General features: G+C 39.4%; 1 non-coding gene across 1 annotated transcript; it reads left to right on the top strand.

The window, feature by feature from the left end:
• Nucleotides 1-4,282: 4,282 nt before the first annotated feature.
• On the top strand, nt 4,283-4,386 carry LOC116750037. Its single transcript, XR_004348783.1, has one exon. It is a non-coding gene; the product is annotated as a U6 spliceosomal RNA (small nuclear RNA).
• Nucleotides 4,387-15,832: the final 11,446 nt, after the last annotated feature.

Raw genomic sequence — 15,832 nt, 5'->3', positions numbered from 1 at the left:
CTTCATTTCTTTTTCATTTATTTCTGATCTGATTTTTATGATTTCTTTCCTTCTGCTGACTTTGGGGGGTTTTTTGTTCTTCTCTCTCTAATTGTGTTAGGTGCAAGGTTAGGTTTTTTATTCGAGATGTTTCCTGTTTCTTAAGGTAGGATGGTATTGCTATAAACTTCCCTCTTAGAACTTCCCTCTTAGAACAGCTTTTGCTGCATCCCATAGGTTTTGGGTCATCGTGTCTCCATTGTCATTTGTTTTTAGGTATTTTTAATTTCCTCTTTGATTTCTTCAGTGATCACTTCGTTATTAAGTAGTGTATTGTTTAGCCTCCATGTGTTTGTATTTTTTACAGGTCTTTTCCTGTAATTGATATCTAGTCTCATAGCATTGTGGTCGGAAAAGATACTTGATACAATTTCAATTTTCTTAAATTTACCAAGGCTTGATTTGTGACCCAAGATATGATCTATCCTGGAGAATGTTCCATGAACACTTGAGAAAAAGTGGATTCTGTTGTTTTTGGATGGAATGTCCTATAAATATCAATTAAGTCCATCTTGTTTAATGTATCATTTAAAGCTTGTGTTTCCTGATTTATTTTCATTTTGGATGATCTGTCCATTGGTGAAAGTGGGGTGTTAAAGTCCCCTACTATGAATGTGTTACTGTCAATTTCCCCTTTTATGGCTTTTAGTATTTGCCCTATGTATTGAGGTGCTCCTATGTTGGGTGCATAAATATTTACAATTGTTATATCTTCTTCTTGGATCGATCCCTTGATCATTATGTAGTGTCCTTCTTTGTCTCTTCTAATAGTCTTTATTTAAAAGTCTACTTGGGGACTTCCCTGGTGGCACAGTGGTTGAGAGTCCGCCTGCCGATGCAGGGGACACGGGTTCGTGCCCCGGTCTGGGAGGATCCCACATGCCACAGAGCGGCTGCGCCCATGAGCCATGGCCACTGAGGCTGCGTGTCCAGAGTCTGTTGCTCCGCAACGGGAGAGGCCACAACAGTGAGAGGCCCACGTACCGCAAAAAAAAAAAAAAAAAAGTCTATTTTGTCTGATATGAGAATGGCTACTCCAGCTTTCTTTTGGTTTCCATTTGCATGGAATATCTTTTTCCAACCCCTTACTTTCAGTCTGTATGTGTCTCTAGGTCTGAAGTGGGTCTCTTGTAGACAGCATACATATGGGTCTTGTTTTTGTATCCATTCAGCCAGCCTGTGTCTTTTGGGTGGAGCCTTTAATCCATTTACATTTAAGGTAATTATTGATATGTATGTTCCTATTCCCATTTTCTTAATTGTTTTGGGTTCGTTATTGTAGGTGTTTTCCTCCTCTTGTGTTTCTTGCCTAGAGAAGTTCCCTTAGCATTTGTTGTAAAGCTGGTTTGGTGGTGCTGAACTCTCTCAGCTTTTGCTTGTCTGTAAAGGTTTTAATTTCTCCATCAAATCGGAATGAGATCCTTGCTGGGTAGAGTAATCTTGGTTGCAGTTTTTTCTCCTTCATCACTTTAAATATATCCTGCCAGTCCCTTCTGGCTTGCAGAGTTTCTGCTGAAAGATCAGCTGTTAACCTTATGGGGATTCCCTTGTGTGTTATTTGTTGTTTTTTCCTTGCTGGTTTTAATATTTTTCCTTTGTATTTAATTTTTGACAGTTTGATTAATATGTGTCTTGGTGTATTTCTCCTTGGATTTATCCTGTATGGGACGCTCTGTGCTTCCTGGACTTGATTAACTATTTCCTTTCCCATATTAGGGAAGTTTTCAACTATAATCTCTTCAAATATTTTCTCAGTCCCTTTCTTTTTCTCTTCTTCTTCTGGAACCCCTATAATTCAAATGTTGCTGTGTTTAATGTTGTCCCAGATGTCTCTGAGACTGTCCTCAGTTCTTTTCATTCTTTTTTCTTCTCTGCAGTAGTTATTTCCACTATTTTATCTTCCAGGTCATTTATCCATTCTTCTGCCTCAGTTATTCTGCTATTGATCCCATCTAGAGTATTTTTAATTTCATTTATTGTGTTATTCATTGTTGCTTGTTTCATCTTTAGTTCTTCTAGGTCCTTGTTAAATGTTTCTTGCATTTTGTCTATTCTATTTCCAATATTTTGGATAATCTTTGCTATCATTATTCTGAATTCTTTTTCAGGTAGACTGCCTATTTCCTCTTCATTTGTTAGGTCTGGTGGGTTTTTATCTTGCTCCTTCATCTGCTGTGTGTTTTTCTGTCTTCTCATTTTGCTTATCTTACTGTGTTTGGGGTCTCCTTTGTGCAGGCTGCAGGTTCGTAGTTCCCATTGTTTTTGGTGTCTGTCCCCAGTGGCTAAAGTTGGTTCAGTACCACATTATATTTATCTATTCATCAGTTGATGGATGTGTATAGTTTTCATTTTGGGCTATTATGAATAATGCTTTTATGAACATTTGCGTACAAGTTTTTTTGTGAATGTATTTTTCATTGATCATGGATGTATATCTAGGAGTCGAATCACTATATCATATGTTAACTCCATGGTTAACATTCTGAGGAACTGGCAAACTGTTTTCCAAAGTGGCTATACGAGTTTTACATTCCCACCAGCAATGTGTGAGGGTTCCAGTTTCTTCACATCCTCATCAACACTTGTAAGTCCATTGTTTTTGATCATATCCATCCTAGTGGGTGTGACATGGTGTCTCACTGTGGTTTTAATTTGCATTGCCCCAGTGACTAATGACGTTGATCATCTTTACATGTGCGTATTGGCCATTTGTACGTCATCTTTGGGTCACCTCAGTCTTAGGACAGATAAAAATTAAAATACCTTTATTTAGAGTGGAACTGATGCCTGTTTATAGGAACCAACAGCATTCTTTCAAGTGAGGCCAAATTAATAGTTGTTTAAAAATGCAAAGGGGAAATACTTCTTTAAATATATAGCATAGGACTCTGGTGTTAAAAACACACTTTTATCTTTAAAAAGTTACAAAAATTAACCTCAAAGCTAAGTGATTTCTCTTAAGGAAAGCTAAGGAAATTTCTCTTTTAGAGCAGAAAAATAAACAGTAACTACTGCTCACATCAAGAATTAAACAATGGGCTTGTAAGAGACATTACCACCAATATTCCTATTTTTGGAGGAGCCTCTGAGACTTGCTTAGGACTTAGTAGATAATGTAACAAATCTGCTGTTTCGAAAAAGATAAAGTTATCATTTTAATATTAATGAACCCACAGAGAAAAACTCAGTTCACATGAAAGATAAAGTATAAGCGGAGGGGGGCTATCATACAGCCCTGCCCCTGACAATGCTCAATTAATATTTGTTGACTGAATTAATTTGAAAATAACTTCCACTCTACTTAATAATAGCTACTATTTACTGAGTGCTTAAATGTGCCAGATTAAGAGCTTCATGTATGTTATCTTATTCACTCATCTATGAGGAAGTATTCTTTTTTTTTTAAATAAGGACAAATTTTATTTATTAATTTATTTTTAAATTTTATTTATTGATTGATTGATTTTTGGCTGAGTTGGGTCTTCGCTGCTGTGCGCAGGCTTCCTCTAATTGCAGCGAGGAGGGCTACACTTCGTGCGCGGGCTTCTTATTGCTGTGGTTTCTCTTGTTGCGGAGCACGGGCTGTAGGCGCACGGGCTTCAGTAGTTGCAGCACGTGGGCTCGGTAGTTGTGGCTCATGGGCTGTAGAGCGCAAGCTCAGTATTTGTGGTGCACGGGCTTAGTTGCTCCGGGCATGTGGGATCTTCCCAGACCAGGGATGTGTCCCCTGCATTGGCAGGCAGATTCTTAACCACTGCGCCACCAGGGAAGTCCTGAGGAGGTATTCTTAAAATAATCTCAAATCTCATGTAGATGAAGAAATTAAGCCTTAGGGAGGTTAAATAAATTGCCCAACGTCAAACAGCTGCCAAGTGACTGACAGAGGCAAATTCAAACGCAAGCACAGACTTCAAAGCCTGTGCCCTTACCTCTCATACCTCTTGATTTTCTCCAGATTCTCAGGGAAATACGTATTGCAACACAAGGTATATGTGTAATCCAACTACTTTCAATATCAGATACTCTCCTGTAAGCTTCATGTTGTGTCACATGCTTCCATTTATCCTTCAGGATATCTGAGTGTTTCTTCTGGGAGTTATTTATCAGATAACTGCCCTTCTTAGGATAACACTGTACCTATAAAGATTGCGTGGTAGAGTCTTTGACAAATTGAACTTCTACAGGTCAGCTATAGCTGAATGCCAAAGACAGGGAAAGACCAGAACATAGTATGAGCACTCCAATGCTTGCTACGGCAGCATGTATACTAAAATTGGAACAATACAGAGATTAGCATGGCCCCTGCACAAGGATGACACGCAAATTCATGAAGTGTTCCATATTTTTATGTAAAAGAATGAAATTAGAACATTCTCTAACACCATACACAAAAATAAACTCAAAATGGATTAAAGACCTAAATGTTAAGACCGGATACTATAAAACTCTTAGGGGAAAACATAGGCAGAACACTCTCTGACATAAATCGCAGCAAGATCTTTTCTGATCCACCTCCTAGAGTAATGAAAATAAAAACAAGGATAAACAAATGGGACCTAATGAAACTTAAAAGCTTTGCACAGCAAAGGAAAGCATAAAGTATGGGCACTCTAAACAAGCACAGGAATGGCTTAGGTGTTTTACTGAGAACTCTACAGAGGCAAGAGAAGGTATTTTAGCGTAGGTGTAGCTGTTGCCCCTGCACTTCAGTCAAAGAGGGGAGAACATCAGGAAGGGGATGGATGCTCCACAAGGGTCTATCCTATGGGGATGGTTCTGGAAATAGACTACATATTCATCCCCACTTGAGTCCACCCTTAAGACTTTTCACAGGGGCTAAAATAGCTCCACTCACCCTGCTGAAAAAGGTGCCTCACATTTCCCTCTGAGTTGGCACTTCCCTTTCCTAACCCCACAGCCGCTAGCACCGGTGGTGCTGGCCAGGGGTGGGCCACATCTAGTCAGCACCCAAGAGTGAGGAAGGCATTTGGCCAATTCCAGAAATGGTGGAGAAGTTACTGAATCGCCATCATTAAGTTATATAATGTCAGTGCCACAAAGATTTCTTTGCCCATGAACAATTCCTGATTTTGCAGGAAATATCCTTGGATGCCTTAGTGGTGGGAGAGCAGCTTTCACTGGACCCTCTCCCTCATCTCATTCATTCAGCCTAAATTCCTCTCCCATTATTTTTTCAACCTTCTTCTTAACTCTGACTCCCTATTTTCACATCTGGCCTAGATCCTCAAAAAAAAAAAAAAAAGCTATGAAATAAGAAAGGGATTGAGTGGCCAACAACTAGCGGATGGGTTAGGAAATTAAAACACATTCAGCATTGGGCTCTTAAGTGAAAAAATAAAAAAATTTGATGAATACTTCTTAAATGAATGAATAAATTTAGGATTTAGAGTAAATAGATTTCATCATAGGATAAAACATGCAGCCACTAAGAAGAATGTTTACAGAGAATTTTAATAATGTAGGGCAATTCCTATGTCGTGATATTAAGAGGAAAAGAACAGAATATGAAATTATACATATAGTATGCTCTCAACCGTGATGAATACCTATGCATGTAAAATCCTGGAAAGAAATTCACTAAAATTTTAATAGTTATCATCCTTGGATAGAGGTATAATGGGTGTTCTTTATAATCTTCTTTCTGCTTTTAGCAACTTGTGCAGTTTTCTCTATGAGCCATTCTTACATTTATAATCAGGAAAAAAACCCATAAATGTCAAATTTTTCTTTAGAAGAAAAGGATTCTGTGTATACTGCAAAGAACTCTCTTACTGTCCCAGATGTTTTCCCTCACAGCCCCAGGAAAACTATAAACCCTGCTCTGGGAGAACACTTCCCATGGCTACCTGGCTCCTCTGTGTCCACACATGTGATGATCTGGCAGGACGCGGGGATTAGCATGGGAAGGCACGTCTGTCTGTTGTGCACTTTGCCCAGCTCTCTCAGATCTGTGCTTGCTGTTTCACTCCCATCTGTCTCACTTGTTGCTGGTGAGGAATTTCCCCAAATTATCACTCCCAGCAGAAGGCATTTCTCTAACTAGGCCCTGGGAAATGGAGACGTAACATTTGCCAGTTTTCTGTACTCCTCTCTCGGATTGGCTTGGGCAACATCCCAGGAGAAAGCACTTATCCCCACCCCCATCAAGATCATTTAAGTGGCAAAGCTCCCCCCACAGTCATGTCACGTTCTCACTAAAGAAAGCCCTGCCTAAATAGAATTATTCAGAATTTGCAAGCTTAGGGTCCAGGTAGGAGCCAATTTTGAATTTTTGCTTAGGAATCCTAAATTTCCATTTCTGCCAGGCTGTTCAGAATTTAAAAGCAAAGCTATATACTAAGACTGAGGATTGTAAGGCCTGAGCCACAGATGTTCAGACTTAAGATGGAAATGAAATGCTCTGAGAGGCATGAATGTTTAATGAGGCCTGATTTAGAAATGACGGGGTATGTAGCCCACACATGGCCTTTTCTAGAAAGTTATCTTGTTCATGTGAACGTTGACGCGTATCAACATTCCCCAGAGAGCGCATCTGCCACCTGAGACAATGTACTTCTCTGGCCCAGCTCTGTAGCAGCCGAGTTACTGAGTCAACAACCAATGTATGGCTGGGAAAATCCAGTAATCCCAAATTCTCATACACAGCCAATTAAAATAAATGTTTACTACCATAGGACAGATTCCTCACTGACTCTGGTTAGATCAACTTGTAATGTTTCATTGTTGTCCTTGTTTCTCAGGTCCAAAGCCGTCTCTAGCCTCCACAGGCAGAGCGAAGCAATTCCTCCCTGAGTACCAGTGCACCTTGTTAATACCTCTTTTATAGCACTTGTTACATGCCTGTAACAGCTTGTTTCCAGATCTGTCTCTATCACCAGACTGAGACCTCTGGAGAGCAAGGGCTATAGGTTCTGTACCAGAGCACAGTGATTGCCACTTAATAAATGTCTGTGGAATTAATTGCCTAATCAAAATGTTCATTTTTTTCCCCTCTCAGAATCGGTACAGCACTTTAAACAATGTTTAACATATTTGAGAGAGGCATATTTATAGAATTTTAGAACCGGGAGGGACCTCACTTTGTCAATGGGATAACCACAGCTCAGAAAAGCCCAATGGCCCATACGAATCCATCAAGTGTTGCTGAGATCAGTGCAATTTTCTTTGCGAGAGTTAAGTGAGCTTTAGGAAAATGGACTTTTATTTTACATTCTGGGAATTCAAATGTGTAAAACTTTAACTTCCAGGTTTAGCAAAATGGTGCTAACAGGCCTCAAGAAGTATTTTAAAGGTGGATAGTATAGGTTGGTGTTTGGCCCAAGTCTGCCCTCTAAACTTGCAGAAGATACTATCAAGAGAAATCTTACTTTAATGTGTTAAAACTATTCTCATGAGTTTGTGGGACATTTTATTTTTAGTTTCCATTACAGGTTTTAGATTTATAGAAAAGTTACAAAGGTAGTACAGAGTTCCTGTATACCTGTCACCCAGTGTCAGTTCTCCCTAATGCTGTCATCTTACATTACCACGGTACATTTGTCAAAACTAAGGAACTGGGCTTCCGTGGTGGCGCAGTGGTTGAGAGTCCGCCTGCTGATGCAGGGGACACGGGTTCGTGCCCCAGTCTGGGAAGATCCCACATGCCGCGGAGCGGCTGGGCCCGTGAGCCATGGCCGCTGAGCCTGCGCGTCCGGAGCCTATGCTCCGCAACAGGAGAGGCCACAACAGTGAGAGGCCCACGTACCGCAAAAAAACACAAAATAACTAAGGAACTAACACTGTGTATTCCTATTAATGAAACTCCAGACTTTATTCAGATTTCACCAGTTTTCCCACCAATGTCCTTTTTCCATTCCAGGATCCCATCCAGGATACCACATTATGTTTAGTTGTTGTGTCTTCTCTGGTCTGTGACAGTTTCTTAGTCTTTGCTCTATGACAGTTTGTTTGTTTTTAGTTTTTATTGGAGTATAGTTGATTTACAATGCTTTGTTCATTTCAGGTATACAGCAAAGTGAATCAGTTATACATATACATATATCCTTTCATTTTTAGATTCTTTTCCCATATAGGCCATTACAGTGTACTGAGCAGAGTTCCCTATGCTATATAATAGGTCCTTATTAGTTATCTATTTTATGTATAGTAGTGTGTATATGTCAATCCCAATCTCCCAATTTATCCCTCCCCCGCTTACCCCCTGGTAAATATAAGTTTATTTTCTACATCTGTGACTCCAGTTCTGTTTTGTAAATAAGTTCATTTGTAGCCTTTTTTTAGATTCCATATATAAGCGATATCATATAGTTGTCTTTCCCTGACTTACTTCACTCAGTTTCTAGGTCCATCCTTGTTGCTGCAAATGACATTATTCTGTTCTTTTTTATGGCTACCATGATAGTTTTGAAGAGTACTGTTGGGTATTTTGTAGATTGTCCCTCAAATTGGTTTGGTCTTATGTTTTCCTTGTGATTAGACTGGGGTTATGTATGTGTTTTTGGAAAGCATACCACAAATGCCAAGTGCCCTTCTCATCACATTACATCAGGAGGTAAATGATATCCCCATGCTATCGCTGGTGAGGTTAACCCTGATCACTTGGTGAAGGTGGTATGTGCCAGGTTTCTCCACTATAAAGTTAGTGTTTTTCCTTTCCATTCTCTATTCTTTAGAAGTGAGTCACTAGGACTGGCCTGGAAGGGAAGAGAGGTTTATCTTCATATAGTATTTGGAATTCTTTCATTAGGGAGATTTATCTCTTATCCTCCCTTTATTTATGGAGATTGTAGATAATAGCAATTCCTTGAATTTGTGGGAAGTTAAACTAAAATTATAACTGTATAAGACAGTAAGTTTGGGCCAATAGAAAGTAAGCATATGGTGTTAGAATATGAATTTAAGAGATAAACACCTCTTTGGGGGACACCACCATGGCTGAGAGAGTTCACATCAATAAACTTTCCAGATTACTGAAATGTATTCCTTCAATCACCAAGAGCTTCTTTTTTTTTAATATATAAATTTCTCCCATTCTTCTGGCTGCCTTTCTACGGTATATCATATGCTTTTATCTTCTTGAACAGAATATCCTGAACAAAAATTTAGCCTTTTTACAAACATTGATCATGATACTGAAATTCACAGCAACGATGATGGTTAAACTTGATGACCGCTAAAGTTTTTTCCAATCCAAGTTTAACAACTATCAGACAAGATTAATAAAGTTACGTCCCCAAATAACCGAAAACTTCTTGTTTTAAACCTAAGGGTTTTACTTTGGGCTGGGGTACAGTGGTCTCAGCCTTACTTCTAGATCAGAGAGAAGCAACAAGTGTTCACACAAGAGCAGGCAGGACAGCTCATACAAATCACGCAGGGAGGTTGTTAAAAGCCAGGTTCTGATTCAGGCCTGAGATTCTGCATTTCTAACAACCTCCCAGGTGATGCCAGTGTTGCTGGTCCATAGATCATTCTTTGAGTGACAAGGACCCAGGGAACCCTACCTACCCAGCTCTGTAGTCTGGCTGTTGGCAAGGCTTTAGGAGGCCAGGAAGTTCCTGGGACGGGGCAGAACTTTTCTCTCATGCTGCAAAGAGCTTTGAATAGACATGGATCATTCACAAAGTACAGTCAGAGCTTAGAAAAAGAAGGAGCTAGGTGACAAAAATAAATAACTCATTCTTCTGAAATAAGCCAAAGGAGGGAAAGAGAATTCTCTTCCTTAAGAGAACTACTTTAGAGGCAAACAGGTCTTGGACTTTCTGGTTCCTTTGATGTTGAAAAGAAGCACCCAGACTACATCAAAAGGGCAATAAGCTAGTTTTTCATAAAGATCAGTTTTGTGGAGAGAGGTCCACTTCTAGAACTTGAGGCTTCTTATCCTAAAATTACACTTGAGGATTTTAGGATGACACTAATGTACATTTTATATGATTGCTTCTGTTTTCTTACAAACACAAGGTGGGTTTGTCTGTCCTTCAAGATCTAAGCCACAGCAGCCAAACCCTTAGTTGCTTTCAAATTAAGCTAATATGACGTATGGAATCTACTTATTTAAATCTAAAGTCATTCCTCACTATCCAAGGGGGATTGGCTTCAGGACCCCTGTGGATTCCAAAATCCATGGATGCTCAAGTCAGGGTTTCTTTCAAGCCCTAGTCTTTCACCACTCCATTTCCATAGCTCAGAAAGATATTTTGCATACATTTCAAAATGCTTATCCCTGTTTACAGTGTCATTAATAAAGCTGATTCTGCCAACTTGTGCCTAACCCTTGAGCAAGTTGCAGCTTTAACGTTATATCAAGTAATCATCAGAGGAAAAATAGCTGAGATTTGACCTCATTTCTTGAGTAGATATGTTTGTGGTTGTCAGCTAGCTAAGCTAGTGGTTTAGTTAATATTATACAGAGTTATTGCTAAACTCTTTTTTTTCCCCAGATAATGACGAAAAATCAAAGTTTATAGCATGAATTATTACCAGTTGATAAGATTCTGAATTTATCATACTAGGTAACAAATATTATATGAGTTGATTTAATTAATTAATTAGTATATTTAAAATTTTTTGGCCACACTGCGAGGCATGTGGGATCTTACTTCCCCGAACAGGGTTCCAACCCGCACCCACTGCAGTGGAAGCACAGAGTCTTAACCACTGGACTACCAGGGAAGTCCCCTGAGTTGATTTTAGATGAAAAAATGACTCTGGTATCATTGACTGAATTATAAAAGGTAAAGAAGAAAAATGTTGACTGCTGCCTGAAGAAATTTAGCTTGGTAAATATATATCTAAGACAGCGGCAGGCACTATGGCAGGATGAGATGCAGTCAGCCTAGTAGTGGGAACATGGGCTCTAGAGCTGTACTTCCAGGTTTGATTCTGACTCTACCATTTGTTGGCTGTATGACCTTGTGAAGTTGTTTAAACCCTCTGGATCTCAGCTTTCTTGAATGTAACAGGAATAATACTAGTACATAACTCACAGAGTTGTTATTATGATTAAATAATATACGTAAAGCACCACTCACTACACGTTCGCTATTGTTATTCTTATTCATAGGAACTGGGGGACTTCCCTGGTGGCGCAGTGGTTAAGAATCCACCTGCCAATGCAAGGCACACAGGTTTGATCCCTGGTCTGGGAAGATCCCACATGCTGTGGAGCAACAAAGACCATGCGCCACAGCTACTGAAGCCCGCACGCCTAGAGTCCGCACTCGGCAACAAGAAAAGCCACCGCAATGAGAAGCACGTGCACCTCAACGAAGAGTAGCCCCCTCTCGCCACAGCTAGAGAAAGCCTGCGAGCAGCAACGAAGACACAGCGCAGCCAAAAATAAATAAATAAAATAAATTTATTTTAAAAAAATAGGAACTGAAATGGGGAGAAGGGGAACTAGTCAAGACAGGAAGGCAAGTGTGGCCACATTAAGAAAAAGATGCTGAGAGCAAGTTCAGAAATGGGGAAGATAATACTTTCCACATCTGCTTCCTACATCAGGTATTCTCTGGACGTGACTACAACACTCTTGTATATAACTCTTCACTATTTGCATGTGTGTTGTGTGTGTGTGTAATATTTCAAAGTGATTTCCTATATATCATTTCATTTGATTATCAGCCATCTAGGGAGGTAAAATCTCTTATGCAATCTAGCAAATACTGCTGACTCTCACAGTATGTGGGTAAGGCAAGCACAGGATGGACCCTCAGGGCACCAAAGTACAGTGCAGGAGAGCACAGTAGAGCATAACAGGCCATCCCTTCCCGTCTGGATTACCAGAGGTGTTGCTGGGCTCTTTATATGTCACTGGAGATGTAATGTGGGGTTATTTTCTTTCCCAAGATGACCTTATTGTACATTTCCTGAAAGCATTATATTTGGTGATCCTCACAGCTTCACATTCATCAAATATATTGGGTTGGCCAAAAAGTTTGTGCGAGTTTTTCTGTAAGATGTTACAGAACGAACTTTTTGGCCACCCCAATACTTCATGTTCCTTGGTAGTATGCATATTGTGCGTGCCTCACCCAGCCTTAGCTATGTATCAGAAAGTAGCCATTTAAAGCACTTTCTCTGTTTAGCCCTGAGAGATACTTGAATTGCTGTTTTGTTTTGTTTGTTTTTGCTATGATAGCAAGGCAATATCCTACAGAACAGTGCCACAAAAATATTTCAAATAGAATTAAGGGAACAGTAGAAATGACAATATGGTGATGATCAGAACATAATCTCTAGCTGAGTAATAGGAAACATGTGTCAGAGAAGTTATTGGCTTATTGTTATTAATTAAAACAATAATTAACATTGGCCACTTACCATGTGCCTGGCAGTATGCCAAGTGTTTTATGTGAATATAATCAACGTGATATTGCAATATGCCCAGCATATAGCAAACAGGAGGAGTTTAATAGATATTTGTTGAGTAAATCTGTGAGATAGGAATTACTTTTATCAATTTTACAAATGATGAAAATTAGGTTTAGAATTTTAAGCTTTGCCTAAGGTCACATAACTAATAAGTAACAAGTGAACCTAGCTGGTAAACTGAAATTTGATTGTAGCATAACATAGTGTAGTGGTTCAGAGTGGGAACCACAGAGCTAGTTTTGAATCCTAGCTCTGCTACTTACTGTGTGACCTTGGGGAAGTTACTTAGCCTTTCTGTGCCTCAGTTCCTTCATCTGTAAATTAGAAGTAATAATCCCAATCTCCCAAGGTTATTGGGAGGATTAAATGAGATCACACATGTAAAGCACTTAGAACTGTGGCCGGCACCCTCTAAATATAGCTATTACTGTTTAGTAGAGCCTTATATTACATACCAATAGAGTTTTCTACTTTTCAAAAGAAATTTTTATACATTATCTCATAACGTCCTTATAAAATGGACAATAATCATTACAATTAAGACAATAGAATCTCATGGAATATAATCAATAAAAATATTGAATCACTATGTTGTACACCTGAAACTAATATTCTAAATCAACTATACTTCAATTTAAAAAATAATATTATCTCACTTAATCCTCATAATAATCCATTTTATAGATTACAAGAATCAGGCTCAGAAAGATTAAATGGATTGCTAAAGATCATACAGCAAGTAGTTAGGCCCTGTTGAGAAAAGGTAGAATGAAAGATTAAAGATAACACAGTGTCAACTCTTAAAATAAGAAGGGAGTAGAGGGAAGACAGGGAGGAAAACAACTAGCTCATTCAAGGCATAATGAAGCCATGTAGTAAAAGGGGTGCAGGGCTTCCCTGGTGGCGCAGTGGTTGAGAGTCCGCCTGCCGATGCAGGGGTCGTGGGTTCGTGCCCCGGTCCGGGAGGATCTCACATGCCGCAGAGCGGCTGGGCCCGTGAGCCATGGCCACTGAGTCTGCGCGTCTGGAGCCTGTGCTCCGCAACGGGAGAGGCCACAACAGTGAGAGGCCCGCGTACTGCAAAATAAATAAATAATAAAAATAAAAGTGGTGCAGGTTACATGCTGAGGAAAGCCAAAGGAAGAATTGATGAATTCTGTCTGGAGGTGGTATGTTTGCCTAGAATCCATCCCAGTGGCACCAAAGCAGGTCAGACACTGTTTCATGGCAATGAAACATATTGAGTCTGCTTGAAGTCAGAAAAGTTTGAGGGTCTGGGAGTAGCAGAGAAACATGGAAAGAAGTTTCCCAAAGAAAACTTTGAAAAATGCCTAAGCATTCATGACCACTCCCACACATTTTTGGACGTGGGAGGGAAACAGTGACCTTCATTTCAAAGGACAAATGAAGTATTCAGTACCGAGGATAACGTGAACAATGTGAGAAGTGAGTTATACATGGCCCGAGGCATGTAGAAATTATGTGAAAATAAGTAACTATATAGTCATCAGATTGTTTCATACACCTGGGTGTGAATCTTGGGAAAACCTAGAACCACAGTTGAGAACACTTCAAACTCAAATTTTACAGCCTTAGGGCTTATATGGTTCTGGACTCCCTCTAGTGGTTCAAACTTTGGTGCTTTAATTGGTACTCTTCAGTTCGTAGAATCATCAAATTTTGGGTCATATTAAAAACAAGCAAAAGGACCACACAACTCCTGAGTGGTTTCCCACAAGAAGAAAACTATGTGATTGAATGGTATGATAATGTGGCTATTAAGGTAGTTGAAATAATAGTGTTTCAAATGGTCTGACCTAAAGGGACACAGTGGATTTCACTGGCTGACTAGAAAAGCCAGTTATAGTTCTGCTGAGAATGTGTGAATAATAGCTGGAGGTCCGGGAACAGGATTTCTGTTTGCTTTTGTTTGCAACCTATGGTGAGAATTCAACCTTTTAGGGATAGAGAGAAGTGACTATTTTCTGGGTATATGGGTCCTACAAGGTCAGAGAATTCTAGCTTGACCTTGTATAAAGTCAACTTTTCAGACCAACCCAAAGCAAGATGTGGTTCCCTTCATATCATATCCCTAATATTACAGCCTATACATCTGTTTTAAACCAAATTCAGAAAATTCTAAGAGTGACTTAACTTTATTTGCTTCCCAATATTGGCTTTGGTTATGCCCCTTGGCTATGTCTCCTACTTCTTGCACATGACCACATGAGGAGGCAGACTCTTGTGTTCACTCCATTAAACTTTCACTTCCTAGCCAGTTCTGCATTATAGATTACATAAATCTGCCAACTCTTTAATATGACAGCCCTTTGCATATTTAGGACAGTTATCATGTCCTGTCTTCTTTCCCTTTTTTGGATCCCCAAAGCTTCTTGGTACCAGAATAAAAGAACCTCTGTGAGGTAGAGGTATCATAATTGAATAACTTAATGGGCATTTTGTTCACATCTTCAGAGGTAAAAACATTGGCTTTTAAAAAAATTTATTGAACTACAGTTGATTTACAATGTTGTGTTAGTTTCAGGTGTACAGCAAAGTGAATCAGTTGTGCATACACACATATTCATTCTTTTTTCGATTCTTTTCCCATATAGGTTATTACAGAATATTGAGTAGAGTTCCCTGTGCTGTACAGTAGGTCCTTATTAGATATCTCTTTTATATATAGTAGTGTGTATACGCTAATCACAATCTCCTAATTTATTCCCCGCCCCCCCCCCCCCCCCCCCCCGCCTTCACCTTTGGTAACCATAAGTTTGTTTTCTCCAGCTGGGACTCTATTTCTGTTTTGTAAATAAGTTCATTTGTACCCTTTTTTTAGATTCCACGTAAAAGAGATATCATATGATATTTATCTTTCTCTCGCTGATTTAGTATGATAATCTCTAGGTCCATCCGTGTTGCTGCAAAAAAAAAAAAACATTGGCTTTTTATTTCAGAAAATACAAAGCTGTTCTTGAAAAGTCTGAGTTTAGAGTCTTTGTTCTCCAAAGAGAATAGAAAGCAATACGATTAAGAGAAAGAAGCAAACAGGATGTAATGGGTGATTTACCCATTTCAGGACCTCCTCCTAGTATGCTACTTTCTAGTTCCTTTTACGTTGTTCCAGCACAGTAGTTGGAAACATACAGCAGAGATCTGATAAGTGACTGTGGACTCCAGAAGTTAGTCATAGTGTCTTCCCTGAGGTTTGGATAGAGTGAGGCCAGGAATGGGCATTAGTCATAAGATCCCAGATCTGACAGTACTTTCCATTGAGAAGAGATCACTATAGAGTCTGCAGCTGATTATTTGCATAAGTAGGAAGAAAAAGCACTCAAACCCCAGTGACTTAAGCATTCCGTCTGCAATCTCAATTTTGTAATCACATAAATTTGGT

Source organism: Phocoena sinus, chromosome 2 (genome assembly GCF_008692025.1).
Source record: "Phocoena sinus isolate mPhoSin1 chromosome 2, mPhoSin1.pri, whole genome shotgun sequence".
In the NCBI taxonomy this organism is placed as follows: domain Eukaryota; kingdom Metazoa; phylum Chordata; class Mammalia; order Artiodactyla; family Phocoenidae; genus Phocoena; species Phocoena sinus.
This window is presented reverse-complemented; position numbering and strand designations above follow the sequence as displayed.